General features: G+C 39.4%; 1 long non-coding RNA gene across 1 annotated transcript; it reads right to left on the bottom strand.

Annotated features, from left to right (window-relative positions):
- Nucleotides 1–15,426: 15,426 nt before the first annotated feature.
- On the bottom strand, nt 15,427–17,546 carry LOC132314961 (uncharacterized). Its single transcript, XR_009483550.1, has 3 exons — nt 17,435–17,546; nt 17,285–17,341; nt 15,427–16,314 (listed from the first exon to the last, which is right to left on the bottom strand). It is a non-coding gene; the product is annotated as an uncharacterized LOC132314961 (long non-coding RNA).
- Between the last annotated feature and the right edge of the window lie 1,509 nt (nt 17,547–19,055).

Genomic DNA, 19,055 nt, shown 5'->3' with positions numbered 1-19,055 from the left:
ATTATGTGCTACATGTATTTAGTTGTTTTAATATTAAGTATTTATTTATTTGTTTAAATTTAATGGATTGGGTTTCGATTATTTGGACCAAAGGATTTGGGTCTTGGGCTGGAGAAGGAAGCCTCAAAGGATTTTGGATGGTTTAAAGACCCATGGATTTATGCATGAGTATATATATATATTATGCATATTAAATGGATTATATATATATAATTATATAGAGAATTATATATTTATAGTAGGTATATATGTATAGGACTATATGCATATATATGGTAAGTATAGTTAAAAAGGATTTATAAATATATATTACATAATATATTTATATTTATATTTATATGTTTTATGTATATTAATATAGTTAGAGTCCTACGTGGAGAAGGATTGACAATATATATTATTTATTTTTATTGGGTGAGGAATATATATATAATAAATAATTATATATATAATATAATATATGTGTATATATTTTATTTAAGATTATTATTATTTTTATTTGGATAGTCATACTAGGAATATGATTAGGGTATTAATATGTTTAAATATACACATAAGGTTATATTGTTAAAAGGTTTTTCACGTTAGAAAAAAAACAAGAGAAGCAGAGAAAAAAGAAGGGAATGCTAACAAAGAAAAGACCGGATCAGAGAAAGAGGACGTCGGATTTGGAAGAGACAACCAAGGTTGAAGCATTGATTTTGTTTCTAAACCTTCAGGCAAGTTCTTTTCTAACTCTCCTCTTAGAACCCATAAGTTTATCATATTGGGTATCAAAATCTATAGATTAAATTAGCATGTTAATCACCTAGACATAGGATAAATGCATGTGAAGAAATTGATTAGAAGAAAAGGAAGAATCCTTCTTTAATTAGGAAACTTTCTCCAATTCCCGTTTTAATATTCTGACTGTATCTCTTTCCTCGAGTGTCAAAATGGCTCAAATCCAGCGTGGTTGAATGGAAATTCGATTATCTACAATTTTGTATTTCACGAAAATTTCGTGAAACGGATGTTTACCTTGCCAAAATTGAGTTGGAAGACAGTACGAATTTTGTATATGTATATATCTTATCCCATAATTGTTTTAACCAATTTAGATAATTTGTATTGGTTGGGTGTTGACCAAATAATTCGTAATATTTATATTTAATGTGTAATGTGTTATTTGGACATTGCTAGATTGTGTAACTTACGTGTTATATACGCCTACATGTTATTCTGCCACACATAAATAAATAAATATAACCTAATCAACTAGTAAGTTGTCCATTGATATTTAACATGTTTATATATGTGATGGTGGTGTTGATGAAATCATAATAGGTTGTTTATTTAAATTAATTTTATGCTTATAACTTGCATGAAGTGCCTATATATGATTCATTTCATAGTTAATTGTAAAGTTTGGTACATGATTAAATTGGAGGCATGGATGAGTTGCTAAAAGCATAAATGAATTGTCTTATTAATTGTATGAATAAAATACATACATAGGAAGTATGGATGAATTGCTAATTAATAGTATGGATAAAAACATACTTTTAGAGGTATGGATAAGTTGTCAAGACATAAACAGATTGTCATTTAACAGGCATGGTTGATTTGTCAAAGTATAAATAAATTACTTATAGAGGCATGGTTGAGTTGTTATAGTATAAATAAACATACTTCTAGAGGCATGGTTGATTTGCCAAAACATAAATAAATATTTGTGGAGGCATGGATGAGTTGCCAAATTATAAATAAATTGTTATGTAAGTTAGATGATTAAATATACATCTATGGATATTATGTTTATAAGTTGGAGGTGATAATTATTCTTATATTAGAATAAACCAATGTTTAAAAGATAATATATTATTTTATAGTATTAATAAAATAATATTAGCGAAGGCATGGAGGAGTTGCCAAAGTATAGATCTTTGCCACATAGTCTTTATAAATAAAATCATACATTGGTGGATATTGGGATTTGGATTAAAGGAAAATATTCCTTGAATTATTATTTATTATTTAAATGGTTAAATAACTGTTTAAATATGGAATTTAAGTTTAAAAGAGTTTTTTCTTAAAAGTGGAATGTACTTTATGGTTAGTTTAAATATGGAGGTAGTCTTATCATTGTTTATGATCTTGGATTTCAAGAAACATATGAATGAACATGTTCTTTATATATTATATATGTATCATCTTATATTAAAGGTTAAAACTTTAATTAGGATGATTTTGGTTAGAGATGTTTTATTTATTGGTTTTCAGAGGCTTGGTAGAAGGAACTTGCTCGTGGGTCTAACCCACGATTTATTTTTTAGGTTATTAGAAGTTCCAGTCTCGAGGTTGAGGATCCGCAGCTGAGAGACTGTCATTCATCTACTCATCTTGTTTACTTTTTAGTATTGTTATTTATTGTTCTGGTGAATTAATAGTTTATGGTTTAGGGGTCCTTGACTTATAGGATTCTCGAGTTGTATTTTAGAATTTTAAATTCATGGAATTTAATTTTGTCAAGGATGTTTTATTTTTATTAATAGAATTTCGTTCAGCGATTTATTCATTCTTTTTATTCTTCTTGTATTCTATGTTCGTTTAAATACTAAATTGTTTTGATATTCCCGTGTTTTCGGGTGTGGGCCTGGCCAACCTACATGTGAAAATTCGGGGATATCACAGAAAAATAATTCAAAAATTTGAACCAAAAATTTTCTTCAATTCTATTAATTTTAATTCTAAGACTTCAATTTCATGCCACAAAGACAGGCCTAAAAAAATATAGTGCAGAAAATTATGAATTATTTTTTTGCTTTGCTATCACAATTTTGGTGACTAATTAGTCTAGTTTGGCAAGGTGAGAAAATAGAAAGAAAAAGAGTGTTGAGAAAAGAAGGAAAAAAGTTATGACATTGATTAAGCTATATAATACACCATATCACTATTTTTATTAGAGCTAATTGCAGAAAAACTCCCTTAACTATTAACCAGTTGCAAAAAATTCTCCTTTTAAATATTTTTAGGAAAAAATTACTCTCAACTATCTTAAGGTTTGTCAAGCATTTTGGTTAATATGGTATTTGAGAAAAATATCTAAAATTATATTTTAATGGCACATGACCGTTCTGAAAGCATTGGGAAAGAGGAGAAATTTAAAACCTACTTTGTTTGTCACTCAGAAAAAAGTTCTCAAGAACTTATAAAACAGAAAATTATTTTCAAATATCGAGTTTGCAAAAATAATTCTTAAAAAATATAGACCAAACATGTTTTTAGACAATTTTTCTAATTTTCAGTTTTCATAAAACATAAAACATTCCTTAGGAAATTGAACCAAGCATGCCCTAAAGAATTAGGTGACCAAGATAGCAAAAATGCCAGCAACAACAATAATAACATATGTGCTAACATTTTTAGTTATCACTTTTTAAATGACAAATTTTATAGCTGATCGTTGTAAAAATTATTAAAATACTTCTCTATATTATTCCTAATGATTGTATTTTGTTAAAGTTTGTGAGATTATTGTTTAGTCAAAACCATACATTTTTATTTTAAATCTTTTATCAAGATAACAATGATATATCTTTTTCTCAAAGTGGAATCAAAGTACTCAAAAAAAAATTCTCAAAAATTGAATTTTAATTACATAGTACTAGTTTTGCCATCCCCAATTCAAATTTTAATTACATATTAGTAGTTTTACTCTTCCCAAATCAAGAATTTTGGTTCCACCCCAACTACCATCATTATGTGGTGCGGAATCTGAGGAGGTTTGACGTACTCAACCGTACCGCAACAACAACACTAGGAAGGCGGTTATGAGCATGAGTAACCGGGTTGGATCGCATATAATCCGACTCCCTCCGGCATTGGGTAATTGTGTTGGTGGTGATGCGGGGCATTGGATTCCTTCCTTCCCTTCTCGGCACTCATTGGCAAAAAGACCTGGTGTGTAATTCCCATGGAGGTTGATGTAGCTGAACAGGTTCTCAGAGCAATAAGTAGTTAAGTCATTCAATTGGTCTACATAAGGGCATGCTAATTCTTTAAAAGCTAGACAACACAGTTTTGGTAGGTACTCCGGTGCTTCGCATTGACTTATGATAATTAGGAAGATGCAAGAGATTCACTCTTCTTTCTCTCTCTAGAATTCTTACACTTCAACAAAATGAAAATTCCAAAAAATCATCCTCTCCTTTCTCTACTCGTAATGGTCTATTTATAGACCATTACAAATACTCTAACCAACTTATTACATAGGGCTCTTATTTAATGGCTTTCTTCCTTTGGGCCTGACTTTCAGTGTTGCGTTATGGGCTGGGTTCAACTGTTCGATCCGATCCTTCGTTCGTAGGTGTTGGGTTTATTATGCTATCCTTTTTGCTTGGGCTCGGACCTACCATCCAACCTGATCATTCACTCGCGGGTCGGGTCTGATCCAATCCGTCTTTGATATCCTCAATTGCCCCCATAATTACCTCTTAATAAATAAGGGGGTAATTATTATTCGGCGGCCAATCATGACGTTGACGGCTCAAGAAGACCTCGTGGGAAAATGGACGGTCGGATCTAAAACTGATACTTCAAGATTCCAAAGAAACTCTTCGTTTTACTGGCGCTTAGACCTTCGGGCCCACTCTGTCCTTATAAGTATCAGAGACGTTCCCTCTAACCTTTTTTACTGTCTATATCTTGCATCACTGTTAGCCAGATCTTCGTTTGCCCCTTTTTTCTTTTAGTCAAATCAAATCAAATCTCCTCCGGCGAACCTCTGCGAAAGCTCCTTTTTCCAGCAATCTTACAGTAATCTACGCTTTCTCCTTCTGAGGTTAGTTTCGTTTGCCTTTTTTCTTTTGGAAGATCACTTTTTCTCCCTTAAAATCCTCATTCATATTCACCATACCTGTAGATCTAGATGTTATTCGCATGAAACTTCATCTCCCTGTCGATATAGAAATTAGAAACTGCCCTAAAGATGTGGATATCAGGACTAGTGTTGGCCTTTTTCCTGGCAAAGTCTTGTTTACCCATCTTCAGTTGAATATCATTAGGTTCCTTTTGCATCCTTTCTTTAACTATGTTTTCAACATACTAGGGATCTCCCCTCTGCAAGTTAATCCAAATTTTTTTAAGATCCTATTCGTTCTGCTACTACTGACTCGTGACAGAGGTCTGGATCTTGATATCATAGATCTTCTTCTCTATTACAAGGTTAGTAAGATCTGACTTGAGGAACCATTCTACCACCTCTACACGATTGAAAAGATGTCCATATGTAGAGACACAATCAAGTCTGAAAAGGGTTGGAGAAATAACATAGTCGGGGTTAGGGGGGCCTGGTCTTCTCCAGCTGCAAAGGGTTATCCAATCCCGAGCGCCTTTGGCGTGTGTTCTATCTCTTCATATAAGAAATTCAAAACACATAAGAACGATTGTCCCTGCGAAATTTGTGTTCTTCGCTTTTGTACTTTCTTGTGCCGTTCCTTAGACATTCCTTGTGATGACTTGAACTACAGTGTTTGCAGGGATAGGGATAATTACTTGAAGAAGTACGTTCTGAACAATGTTCTTTCTTGTTCAGACCTCCTTACCTCAGACAACCTTCTCGCAATTTCAGCCCTCGGCAACGCAATGAGCCAGCTCCAGATTTCTTCCTTTGGCAGGAGGAAGAACCCTCCCCGAGTCACTGTTGCTGCTGCTGCGGCAACCTCTTTTCCTGCCTCGGCTTCTTCTTCGGCAACTATTTCTGACACTATTCCAAACGTAGTGGCTGCTGATCTTGCCGTTAGTATTCCTTCTACCAATCCGAATGCATCTCCTCAGGTCAATACTACTTCTGTTGTTACTGCGGGTGCTCAGGATAAAGAGCGAGGCAAAAGGCTTCATCCCGACGGTGCAGTCAACCTTAATGATGCATCTCTTACAAGGAGGATCCGAATCTCTGGGCCGGGTATACTCTTGCATCGCCCAGTCAGTTCTCCTGCCCCCTCTGGGCCTGTTACAGTTGTTGCTTCCGCTTCAGCTTCTGCCTCTGCTTCTGCCTCTGCAACAGCACCATGGACTCCTCGATTTGCCTGCACAGAGCCGAACGAGACCATGTTCAAGGATGGTCAGACCGCTATGCCATATTACAGGAACATGTGGACTCCCAAGGACATTGAAATAGCCAAAGGTCTATCTCAGAAGGAGGTGTTCAGCCGTTTTCCCTTATCTGCCATATAGGTAATTTTATCTCCCAATCAGCAAATCTTGACATAATCTTTATGCTTAACCTCTTCTGACCATGCGATCGGTTTAACCAGTGTTCATGCATATCTCTGCAGACCCTATTCAGTATGATGGCCATGCAGAAGCAGGTGGAAATAAGGAATGCCAAGGCTCGAAAGTTCTCTGACAGCCTCGAAGTGGCCCATAAAGAAAATAACATCCTAGCCACCAAAAACACGGAACTGTTTGTCCAGCTTGGCAAAATTGAAAAAGAGAGAGACGCTCTGAAAAGGGAAACCGATTCTCTTCAGGATGAAAGGGATGCCCTTCAACTTGAGAGGAGCATCTGGCAGACCAAGCGCAATTCGCTCAAGGATGAAAAAGCAGAACTCCAGTACCTTCTGGCTGACGAGCAGTCCGCTCGGATGGCCTTCGAGAAGAGAGCCCTGGATGAGTGTGATGCTCTGCTCAACACCATCAGCAAGGTGAATGGTGGCATGTTGGCTCTTCACGCTCGGTTTTCAAGGGTTGGGGCTCTCAGGTATGCTCAGGGGTACCAAGAGGGTTTTTCCGACCGTGTTCCTGCTGACGGACAGACCGGTTCCACTCCAGACGAAGTTGATAAGGATCTAGAAATTGATCCTCCAAGAGTCTATATTGATCCTGACTCCACTCCTGCTGAACACATTTTTTATGAGTGTCAAGAGATTGCTTCCTTCAGGGTCACTCTAGCCTCCTCTGTCATTCAGCCTCTGGATGTTCTTCCTCTATCCACTATGGTCCCTTCCTCAACCGCTACTAAAATTGGGCCCCAACAGAACAATTCAGTTATCAATCTCGACTCCCCACCTCATGAAGATGGGACGACCAATGAGAGTGAAGAGGCGAGTCAACACAATCAGGAGGCTGACAGAACAGAGGCAGCTAGCTAGGACTCTTCTGATACTTTAATTTCTTACTTTTTTGTAGTCATGTCATCTGTATATGATCGGTTGATCAACTATACATCAACCTTCGCAATAGCACGAATCATTGTAAAATAGGGCTATTGGTCGGGTAAGTCGAACCACTGGGACTGCGCTAGTCTAATACAACCTAAATGTCTAGAATCATTCTTAGAATGATGAAGGGTTTATAGAGGTTTTGTTGGATGTCACTTAAGCTAGGAAATTAAAAGTGCATAAAACAATAAATTGCAATGAAATTGAAGAAGTGAGATACAAGTAGAAACGACTAGGGAGATGAATCCACACTACACCCTAAGTACATGCTAGATTAGGTCTAAATTTGGGAATAAATAGCATATATGCAATGGTCAAGAAATATGAAGCAACTCCGTTGCTTAATAATCAACAAGAAGTTCACTTAATCAAAACAAGAATGATCCATCAAAAGCTACCATAATTGAACTACTTAAACTAAGGTGTAGAATCAAATACACTATCTCAAGCAAAAGACCATCAAGCTTTCAATCAAATGGTGAAGCACATGAAGGTAGGAATCAAGTATAAACCATCAAAGGAGGTACCTAAGCAATGGAATATCAAGTTTCAAAATCAACATGCCTTGAAAAACATTCATAGTCTATATTTTCATTGTCACTATGAAAATAAAAGCAATAAGATTGATCCAAGAATCATCAAAGATATGACAATGAACTTACATCAACCATTTACACATTAAAATTCATTACAAGAAGGAATATGCTCTTAGACTATGAAACTTCCACACATTATACATTATAGTCCCCAAAAGTATAGCCTAATCTAGAACATGATCAAAAGAGGAGGCTTCATCACCTCCCTAGATGGAGGTTTAGCTCTCCATTGATACAAAAATGGAAGAAGAATACCACTTCATTTTCGAGCTCTACTATAGCACTCAAGAACACTCTCCTCCTTGCTCTCTTCTCTCTCCTCTAATCTTGTAGAATCAAGCTTATCAAATGTGTGGCTCTTATCCCTCTTATCTACCACCAAACTAGGCTCTCTCTCTCCTCCAAAAACATCCCCAACCACCTCATAAAAGAGGGCCATCCAAAATTAGAAATTTCAGAGCACAAGTGGGCTATCTCGTGGAGCAAACTGCCCAAATTTCGAGTGCTCGAAATAGGGCCCCGAGCACTCGAATTTAGTGTAAAAAGCTCCATTTTTCACTTGCTCCGCCCAGACCTACTTTGATGAAATGGCCATAACTTTGCGCTCCAAATTTCGAATGATGAACCGTTTAAAGATTTGGAGAGCTGATTCAGAGCTTTAAAAACTTCATGTTTTGATGAAGACCCAAATCTTAAGTCTGGTTGGTCAAAAATGGGGAGAAAGGCAGTACTTCAGTGCTGCCAGGTAGTTCTGCGCACCTCTGGTAACAAGGCCATAACTCTCTGCTCCGAGCTCCGAATGATGAACTGTTTGAAGATTTAGAAAGCTAATTCAGAGCTCTAAATCTTTTATGTTATGATGGAAATCCAGTTCTCGAGCTTTTTGGGTCAAAATGGCGAGCAAAGTCCTGACTCCACTGCTGATCTCATGAAGCAATCTGCCCTAATATCGAGCACTCCAAATAAGGCCTCGAGCACTCGAAAATTGGCCAGAATGCCCTATGCTTGGTTTGCTCTGCCCGGACCTACTTTGGTAAAACGGCAATAACTTTGCACTCTGAATTCCAAACGATGAACCGTTTAAAGATTTGGAAAGCTAATTCAGAGCTCTAAAAACTTCATGTTTTGGTGGAAATCCAATTCTCAAGGATGGTTGGTCGAAAATGAAGATCAAGGCAGAATTTCATTGCTGCCAGGCAGTTCTGCGCACCTCTGGTAACAGGGCCATAACTCTCTGCTCCGAGCTCCGAATGACAAACCGCTTGAAGATTTGGAAATCTGATTCAGAGCTCTAAATATTTCATGTTATGATGGAAGTCCAGTTCTTGAGTTTTCTAGGTCAAAATGGCGAGTAAAGTCCAGGATCCACTGCTGCCAGAAATTCAGCCTTGTGCCCTTTTGATGGTCTAAAATCCACAAAGTCTTATTTTTGCTCCTTTTTGGCAAAAGGACCTGAAAATACATAAAAACATAGAAATGAAGATAATCTACATAAATTAACATACAACGGACTTTACTAATGCAATTTAGGGCGCTTGAATATACAATATTCGGTGCTTATCAGTATACTTTATCTTTTGTAACCTCAGAACATATCATGAATAAGATGACAAAAACATTGACTTTATCTGTACATGGGTGGTAACAACCAGCTTCACATTTATCTACTTTGCTGAAGTGTCTAGCGCTCGGCTCATAGTGCTAGCTGCCACTTACTTTTTGTTTTTGAGCAAGTGCTTGGTGTTCGGCTCATAGTGTCAGATGCCACTTACTTTTTGTTTTTGAGCAAGTGCTTGGCGTTCGGCTCATAGTGCCAGCTGCCACTTACTTTGCCTAAGTGCCTGGCGCTCGGCTAGAATGCCACTTACCACTTGGCTTTTTATTTCTTAGCAAGTGTTTGACGTTCAGCTCATAGTGCCAGCTGCCACTTATTTTGCTTAAGTGCTTGGCGCTCGGCTAAAATGCCACTTGCCACTTGGTTTTTTATTTCTTAGCAAGTGTTTGGCGTTCGGCTCATAGTGCCAGCTGCCACTTACTTTGCCTAAGTGCCTGGCGCTCGGCTAGAATGCCACTTGCCACTTAGCTTTTTATTTCTTAGCAAGTGTTTGGCGTTCGGCTCATAGTGCCAGCTGCCACTTATTTTGCTTAAGTGCTTGGCGCTCGGCTAGAATGCCACTTGGTTTTGCTATTTTTACTTAATCAATCTCTTAAAGAGGAATATTATTTTTATAAATCTCAGAAACTTGTACATTCGCCTGTATTCAATTGAAAATGAACAAAATTCAACATTGAAACTCAACTTTTTATTGATAATACCTCTTCAGAGAAGTAGCATTCCAAGGCTTGTTAACCAACCTTCCGGCCATGGTCTCTAGGGTATATGCCCCATTTCCTATGACTTTTGCAATTCTGTATGGACCTTCCCATGGTGGCATCATCTTTTTTACTATCCCCACCTTCTTTTTCAGAACCAGATCACCTGGTGTAAAGTCTCTATGCTTTACTTTTTTGTTATGGCTATTCGCAAGCGTCTGCTGGTAGGATACGAGCCTTACTGCCGCTGCATCTCTCTTTTCCTCCAGTATTTCGAGGTTAAACCTCAACATACTGTCGTTATGCTCTCGGCTTCATGCCAAGCTTCGAACAGTCGGAACCAAGTGCTCGACCGGTATAACTGTCTCGGTACCATACGCCATGGCGAATGGGCTTTCTCCGGTCGGTCACCTTAGGGTCTTTCTGTAAGCCCATAGGACGTTCGGCAGTTCATCTAACCATTTCCCTTTCTTCTCTTCAAGTTTTTTCTTGATACAAGCAAAAATTGTTCTATTTGTGATTTATGCCTGTCCATTGGCCTGGGGGTAACTTACTGCCGCCAGCTTTTGATTAATTCCATATTCCTCCAATAACTCTCTTACTTGCTTGCTGTCAAAGTTGGTCCCATTATCCATGACGATTGACCTTGGAATACCAAACCGGCAAATAATATTACTCCAAATGAACCGTCTCACATGAGTTTAAGTTACGCTCGGGTACGGCTCTGCTTCCACCCACTTAGTAAAGTAATCTGTAGCCAGCAGCACATACTTGTTCTGAGCTCTTGCAGTTGGCAGAGGACCAACCACATCCATCCCCCATTGTGCGAAAGGCCATGGTGTGGCCATTATGTGCAAATCCTCAGGTGGTTGGTGAATCAGTGGTCCGAACCTTTGGCACTTATCACACCTTCTGGACAATTATTCCGCATCTCGTGACATGTTCGGCCAGAAGTACCCTTGCGTCATTCCTTTGTGCACTAAAGACATTCCCCCTGAATGGTTTCTACATACACTTTCATGAATAGCTCGCAGTATCTGCCAAGCCTTTGTGGGGGTGACGCACTTTAAGTACGGCCCAGAAAAAGACCTTCGGTATAACTAGTTATGCACCATGGCGTATTTTGCAGCATTCGATTTGATTTTCCCAGCCTCATCTCGCTACTCAGGCAGAGTACCATTCTTGATGTAAGTTATGATCGAATCAATCCAACTTGGCTCATATAGAATAACATTCACTTGCTAAGGATCTGGGCCCAAAGGTTCTTCAAAAATGGATGGCTGGTTTAATATTCCTACTGGAATCACCCTTGCCAATGTTTCTCCAGAACCCAAGGCACTACATGCTAGCCGGTCGGCATCTTCGTTATGCTCTCTCGGTATTTGAATGAATTCAATTTTTTCGAAGTATTTGGCTTCCCGCATAACAGCAGAATGATAGGCCTCCATTGTTTCATCTTTGGTTTCATACTCGCCATTCACCTGCCGAACCACTAACTGCGAGTCACTAAAGACAGTCAAATTCCTGACCTTCAACTCCTTGGTAAGCTTAAGTCCTGCCAGCAGTGTTTCATACTCCGCTTCATTATTGGTGGCTCTGAATTCAAGCCGGAGCACTTGGCTCAAGGACGTACCTTCTGGTGTCTGCAGTTTGATCCCAATGCCTGCCCCCATCTGATTTGAGGATCCGTCGACGAAGAGTTTCCACAAACAACCACGAAGGTCTTCCTCCATGTCTTCTGAATCACATTCTAGTAAAAAATCTGCCACTGCTTGCCCTTTGACTGCCGTTCTGGGTTCATATGCTATGTCAAATGAGCTTAACTCTATGGCCCACTTCGTCATTCTTCCTGAGAGGTCTGACTTGTGCAGGATTATTCTAATAGGGAAGGTGGTTAGAACGATGATAGGATGGGATTCAAAGTAATGCCTGAACTTTCGTTTCGCATGCACTAGCGAGAGTATTACCCGCTCGGCCTTTGAATAACGTCGTTCGGCCTCAGTCATCGTTTTGCTAACACAAAACACTGGACATTGCTTCCCCTCTGGACAACGGATTAGAATGCCACTTGTCGCGATGCTGGACACCCCGAGGTATAAAAATAGTTTTTCTCCTGGTTCTGGAGCTGACAGAACCGGAAGATTCTGCATATATTCTCTCAGACTAGTTAATGCTAAGCGCTGTTCATCCCCCCAAACTTGTCTACCGTGGCTTCGTATTGTGTCAAAAAATGGTTTGTAACGATCTGACAATTTATAAATGAATCGGCTCAATGCTATGATCCGTCCCGTAAGAGTTTGCACTTCCTTGACTGTTGTCGGCTCGGCATTCTTAGTCAAAGCTTCTGCTTGGGCTGGGCTAGCTTCTATGCCTCTATGATTAACCACGTGTCCCAGGAATTGACCAGAACTCACGCCGAATGAGCATTTAGTTGGATTGAGCTTCATTCCGTAGTGCCTTAACACGTCAAATACGTCTTGTAGATGTTTCAGATGGTCAACTTTCTTCTTACTTTTTACTACCATGTCATCAATGTAAGCTTCCATGGTCTTCCCTATTTGAGCCTTGAAAATTTTGCTAATAAGTCTTTGGTAAGTTGCTCCGGCGTTCTTCAGTCCAAATGGCATGACTTTGTAGCAATAGGTCCCGCGCTCGGTAACGAAAGAAGTTTTCTCTTCATCAGCGGGGTCTATGGGGATCTGATTATAACCTGAATAAGCATCTAAAAAGGTTAAACGCTTATATCCAGTAGTAGCATCCACCATTTGATCAATTTTCGGCAGCGGAAAGCTATCCTTCGGACATGCTTTGTTTAAATTGGTGAAATCAATGCACACTCACCATTTCCCATTCTTCTTCTGCACAACAACAACTTTGACAACCAGTCAGGATAATACACTTCTCTTATAAATCCCGCATCAAGTAGCCTGCCAACCTCCTCGGCTATGATATGGTTACGCTCTAGAGCAAACCTTCACTACTTCTGCTTTACAGGTCTTGCATTGGGATTTACGTTCAAGGAGTGACAGGATACAGAAGGATCGATTCCAGGCATGTCTAGGTGGCTCCATGCAAATACATCGGCGCTTTGAGACAAGAACTTAACTAACTTCTGCTTCTCCTCCACGGCGAGTCGTTCCCCCACTCTGGTTGTTCGTTCTGGTCGGAACCGATCGATCTGCACATCAACCAGGGGTTCTTCGGTCAAGTCCACTGGCTCCTCCTCCCCACTCTGCTTGGGGGGAGGCTCCTGTAATTGCTATCTCGGGCTTGCCGAACAAATGGGAGCTTTCCCTTTTCCAGCATACTTCAGTGTTACTGAATAATATTCCTTAGCTGCAACCTGGTCCCCATGAATGTCAATCACCTTGGTTCCGTCTGGCCCCAGGCATCTCATTACTTGATGCAGAGTGGAAGGAACACCTTGAACTCTGTGGATCCACCCTCTGCCCATCAGAAGATTGTAAGAGGGATGAATCTCGACAACTACAAAGGTCTCCATCAGAACCCTCTCTGTAGCGTGTACTGCTACCTCCACCATACCAATGGGCTCCACTCGTTTTGCATCAAACCCTAGCAAGGGATTTCCAGTGGGCTTGAGCCGATCCAGCTTGATCTCGAGTCGATCAAATGTGTCCCTCGGCATGACGTTCGCACTACTTCCAGGATCAATCAGAACTCTGCGTACCAAACATTCGGCTACTGTCAAACTGACGACCAACGGGTCCTCATGAGGGATCTGAACATGCAATAGATCTGTTCTGTCAAACTTCATCTGTGTTGATGCGCTCTGTTGGTGCAAATTGTTGACACTGCCTATCCTCCTCTTCATCCGTGCCTGGCGAAGGCGTGTTCGAAGCAGTTCTTCTGACTCCTCAGTAGGCTCAGGCCGACTGTGAATTGCATTGATTATTCGAACTGGTTGCGCATTGTGAGAGTTCGACTTTTGATTCCTCTTCACGTGCTCTATTGGTCAGTTCTGTTCCACCGCCGGGTCTTGAATATAACTGACGAACTCCCCTCTGGCTATCAGTATCTCTACCTGTCTCCTTAAGTTCCTGCATTCATTAGTCTGATGGCCAAAGTCATAATGAAATGTACAATGCTTAGACTGATCCCTCTGCTCGAGGGGTTGTCTGATCGGTAAAGGAGATCGGAACTTATCTTTATTTTCTTAGTACAGCCTTGCTAAGGTGACTTTCAACGGAGTAACCAACTCTTCCTCCCTGGGCCTCTTCTCAGATTTCCACGAGGTCTGACGCTGTGCCTGAATCTGCTTTGGTTTTCTCCTCTGTGGATATGACGGATGTCTTCTGAGCTTTAGCTGCCTCTTCTTCTTCCAAGTACACAAATCCATCAGCTCTTTCGTTAAGTTCATCCATAGTCTTCGGCGTATTCACGACCAAGCTTGTGTGGAATGGAGTGCCACGAGTCATGGCCAGTATAAACGCTTGAACCACGGTAGAAGGATGACATTCAATCACTATACTCTTAGTAAGGTTAAACCTAGTTAGGAAAGCCTGGAGACGCTCATCCTCATGCTGTTTCATTGTGAATCGGCTCAAAATGTCCTTTGCTGGACGCTTTTTCCATAATATTGGCTTATGAACCGATCACACAAGCTTCGGAAGCTGTCCACTGAGCCCCTCGACAGGTTCTTAAACCAATTGAGCGCTGGTCCAGCTAGACTTGTAGGGAAGCACTTGCACATCAAGGAGTCATTCTCAGTGTTCAGAGCCATTTTCAACTAGATGTGATACACATGATCGATCGGATCGGTCGTTCCGTCGAACAGAATGAAAACGGGCATGAAAAATTTCCTCGGACTCGGAGCATTCAGAATCTCATCGGTGAACGGTGAATTAACCGTTCGAGCTGCTGAACGGAGTGCTTCATTTTCTCTCTGGAACCCCGCGGTTACTCTCTGGTCTACAGATCTCCTCTCTGAGCCGCGATAGTTGAACGTCGCCATGGAAGGCCGATAAGTCGGATCGAATGATTTGTCCTCAACAAACTCTCTGTGCCATGGAGGCATAGCTTTGTGATGAGCAAACTCCATTGCTTCACCTCGGCTGAGCGTTTCATGATGTGGATCAAAAGTCATGGCTTCGTTTCGCCTGATTTACTCACGCCGTGGATCCACGTGAGTTGATCCTTCACGATCATCAATACGACAAGGATTTGGCGGCAAATCGTTTGGCCGGACTTCCTCGCGGTGAAGATCTGTCAGATTGTTCCCTTCCTCCTCGCCGTGATGTGCCGCATCGGTACGTGCAACTTGTTCTCCCGCCTGGAGCGGTCGCAGAATCACCGAAACTTCTTAACGCTGCATTTCAGTCCTTAAATCAGCATTCTCTCTTCTGAGAGCTTCGATCATGCTCATCAACTCATCAAGTTTCATATGCTGGACATTCTCTACCGTATTGGAGTGCTTACCCCCAGTCATCATTCCAGAATGGAGCAAAGGCGTGAATCGTAAATTCTAAGTTAGATCGGAGTCTCGCTGACGCGAATCACGGCAGATCTGAATTCCAATTTTACGAGTTTTGCTTTCTTTTCGATAGATCAGAGTTTTTTCGACGTCTGAGCTTGTCGGATCGAGCCGCAATAGAGTGAATCACGGCTGCATAAACCTAACACCAATCTCTCAGAATCAATCAAGAATCCAGAATCTCTCAAGAACCAACCGCAATCTCTTAGATCTAGACTAAACTTCTACAAATCAAGCTTCGTCATCATCAATCAGTCGGAATCAACATGACGTTGATCAAACATGAATTAGCTTTTAACGTTTTCGCACAGACGGCGCCAATTGAAGATGCAAGAGATTCACTCATCTTTCTCTCTCTAGAATTCTTACACTTCAACAAAATGAAAATTCCAAAAAATCATCTTCTCCTTTCTCTACTCGTAATGGTCTATTTATAGACCATTACAAATACTCTAACCAACTTATTACATAGGGCTCTTATTCAAGGGCTTTCTTCCTTTTGGGTCTGACTTTCAGTGTTGCGTTATGGGCTGGGTTAAACTGTTCGGTCCGATCCTTCGTTCGTGGGTGTTGGGTTTATTACGCTACCCTTTTTGCTTGGGCTCGGACCTACCATCCAACCTGATCATTCACTCGCGAGTCGGGTCTGGTCCAATCCGTCTTTGATATCCTCAAATTGTGTAGTTCAGAAACTCAAAGCTCACAGGGCAAGCTGCAAATCACATGAATCAAGGTATTGTTAGGCCATTGTTACCTGAAAATCTAATCTAAAATCATTTCAGATAGGAAAATGATAGAAGGTTTTTGTTGATGACTGACATGACTATAAGTCTATCATTAAGGGCCTGTTTGACTAATATTTTTGCTTCGTGTTTTTTGCTTTTGCTAATGTACTATAGCAAAGCAAAAACATGAAGCATATTTGGTAACGATTGTTGTCATTTGAATAGTATCGAAATGCTTCTAAAATTGAGGCCAAAATCAGAAGCATCAAAATAATACTTTTTGTTTGCTTCCACACGTACTGTAGGAAAGCACGGTTCAAAAAAAAAAAATCTTCTAAATTAACATTTTTAACTAGTCATTCAATTTTTCAAACTTACAACACTTTTTACCAAATATGCTTTCACGTTTTTGCATCCAAAAATCTTGTAACAAATTTACGTTACTAAACAATTTTTGAAATAATGTTGAACACACTCTAAAGCGAAAATATTATTTCAGCTTCGCTTCAAAGCAAAAGTATAAAGCAACAGTGGTTGTCAAGTAGGCCTAATCCAACACAAAATTTTAAAACATCGATCATTGTTTGTACCCGCAATGCATTTGTAGGTACAATTTTTAGAGAAGGGTTATTTATTTACTTTAATCAAACGATGAGTTCATTGAATTCACTATGGTATAGAAGCCTTTTAGAACTAGCATGTTTGCTTCTTCTTCTTTTTTTTTCTTTTTTTTTCTTTTTTTTTTCTTAAAAAAATATGGCATGGTTTTATTTACATATTCTCTTTCAATGTCATTAATTTAATTAATTCACACAAATTATATACAGTACCAGAAGAGGCTGGCTCAATGTCATGAAATTCTGGAAGATAAATGCACTATAATTGAACCCCAAAATAATTTCAATATATATGCATATAAATTGTGTAGAAGAGGCTGTAATTGAAAAGAAGAGAAACCTTTCTTGGCCTGAAGCAGGTTACGTCCGGTGGAAGCGCCAGACCCAAAAATGTCATCTGCACCAAACACACATATAAATACATACTGATATAGTGTGTGTTTGTGCATACAGAGAGAGTTCCCAAGAATTGACACACACAGACACACACCTGAAATGTAAGTGGAAGCAGAAGCAGCAGAGAAGAGGAACAAAAACAGAATCACGAGCACTGAGGAGGAAGAGTTGGAGGAGCAACACAGATCAATCGATTCTATTTTCATCTTTACCTTTCCTAGTTTGGACAGGACAATGTAATAAGATAATAAAAATAAAAATAAACGGTTCAAAATTCTTGTTTGGCACGTGCAGGTGACACGTATGCCAACAATAACAATGATCTTATAATTTATATAGTCTATGTTAGTATTTTTAGTTCTGCTACTACTTTTAAAATATTTAAAATACTTCTTTGTATCATTCTTCCTGATTATGCATTGTTAAAGTTGGTAAGATTTTGTTTAGTCAAAATGATACATTTTTCATTTTTTTTGAGCTAAAAAAATAAAAAAACTTTCATCAAAGTAATCATCGATCATTTTTTTTTTTTTTGAATTCAAAATACTCAAAATAATTTCAAATTTGAAATTTTAAAAAGTAAAATAATTGTTGAAGGAAATTTAATTCTTTAACAATATTTTTTTCTTTTATTTATTTTATTTTATTTTGACACTTGATTTTCACTTCTTTACAAATCCACTTTTATATCCATTTGTGTGTTTTGCGAATAAGTTTAAATTTAATTATAAGGATTCATTTGTTTACGACTTTACGTAAATAATCATGCCACATCAGCATCCCATGTGGCATTATTTATTACCAAAGGACACACCCGGACAGTGCTAAGTGGACCATGTCAGGACTTGCCTGGCATTTCTCTGAAATGACTGGTGATCTCGATCGATTAGTCCTAGAACTGTAAAATACTATGCAATGAAGGGGTCGCTCCCATTTACTCTCTTGTAAAGGTATCTCGCTCCAATTGGATGGGTCCCACCTTTTCCTATCTTCGAAGCTCCCTCCTACAAAAGGAATTCTGAACCAAAGAAAAACTTCCCACCTCGAGCTCCCCGGATAAAGAACTCCAGGTGTGGAGCTAGGATGGAGCCTCGGGGGTTCAGAAGGCAGAACCTCGGATAAGTCCCTCTTTCTCATCTCTGACTTCGGGAATCCAAGAATCAGTGGACAGATGGCTGGGGTTTAAGGAATCGCCTCACTTCAAGGTCAGCACAGGGGGGAAATGATGTTTATTACTTGTAATCGTGCTCTTGGCAGGAAGGATGGACGGTGCCTTAAATGCGCCAACATGTTGATAGGATCCGCATTAAATGTGAAGCATCATTACCTCCTCGAATAGAGGCATAGGTTTGCCTCGGGCCAACTACCGGTGTTCCATTAGGAGAAAGGTCATTAGCCTCCTGGGCAAAAAAGGACCGATCCTCGTGATCGAAAGTCTTTAACCAGGTAGATAAGTAGTATAAATAGGAGCAATATTTAGTCATAGAGACAGACCAAAAAGCCTACTCGCCAACATAATAGCTTTCGAGCTCGAGTTACTAGGGTTTGATCTTGGTATTCTTTACATACCGTGAAATAATCTCATCCCTTTTCGAACTTTCATCAACACTTCTTCGTTCAACCTGGCATATTTCTTTCTTTTTTTTTTTTGGAAAATAAAGCAAATTTATTAAGAAAGTAGATAATACCAAAGAAGAAATAACAAAAGCCAAAAA

The sequence above is a fragment of the Cornus florida genome, unplaced genomic scaffold, assembly GCF_030987335.1.
Source record: "Cornus florida cultivar Cherokee Brave unplaced genomic scaffold, ASM3098733v1 CherokeeBrave_3.0.0_Hap2_Chr06, whole genome shotgun sequence".
Lineage (NCBI taxonomy): Eukaryota > Viridiplantae > Streptophyta > Magnoliopsida > Cornales > Cornaceae > Cornus > Cornus florida.
Note: the sequence above shows the minus strand (reverse complement) of the source record. Positions and strands in the feature narration are given on the sequence as shown.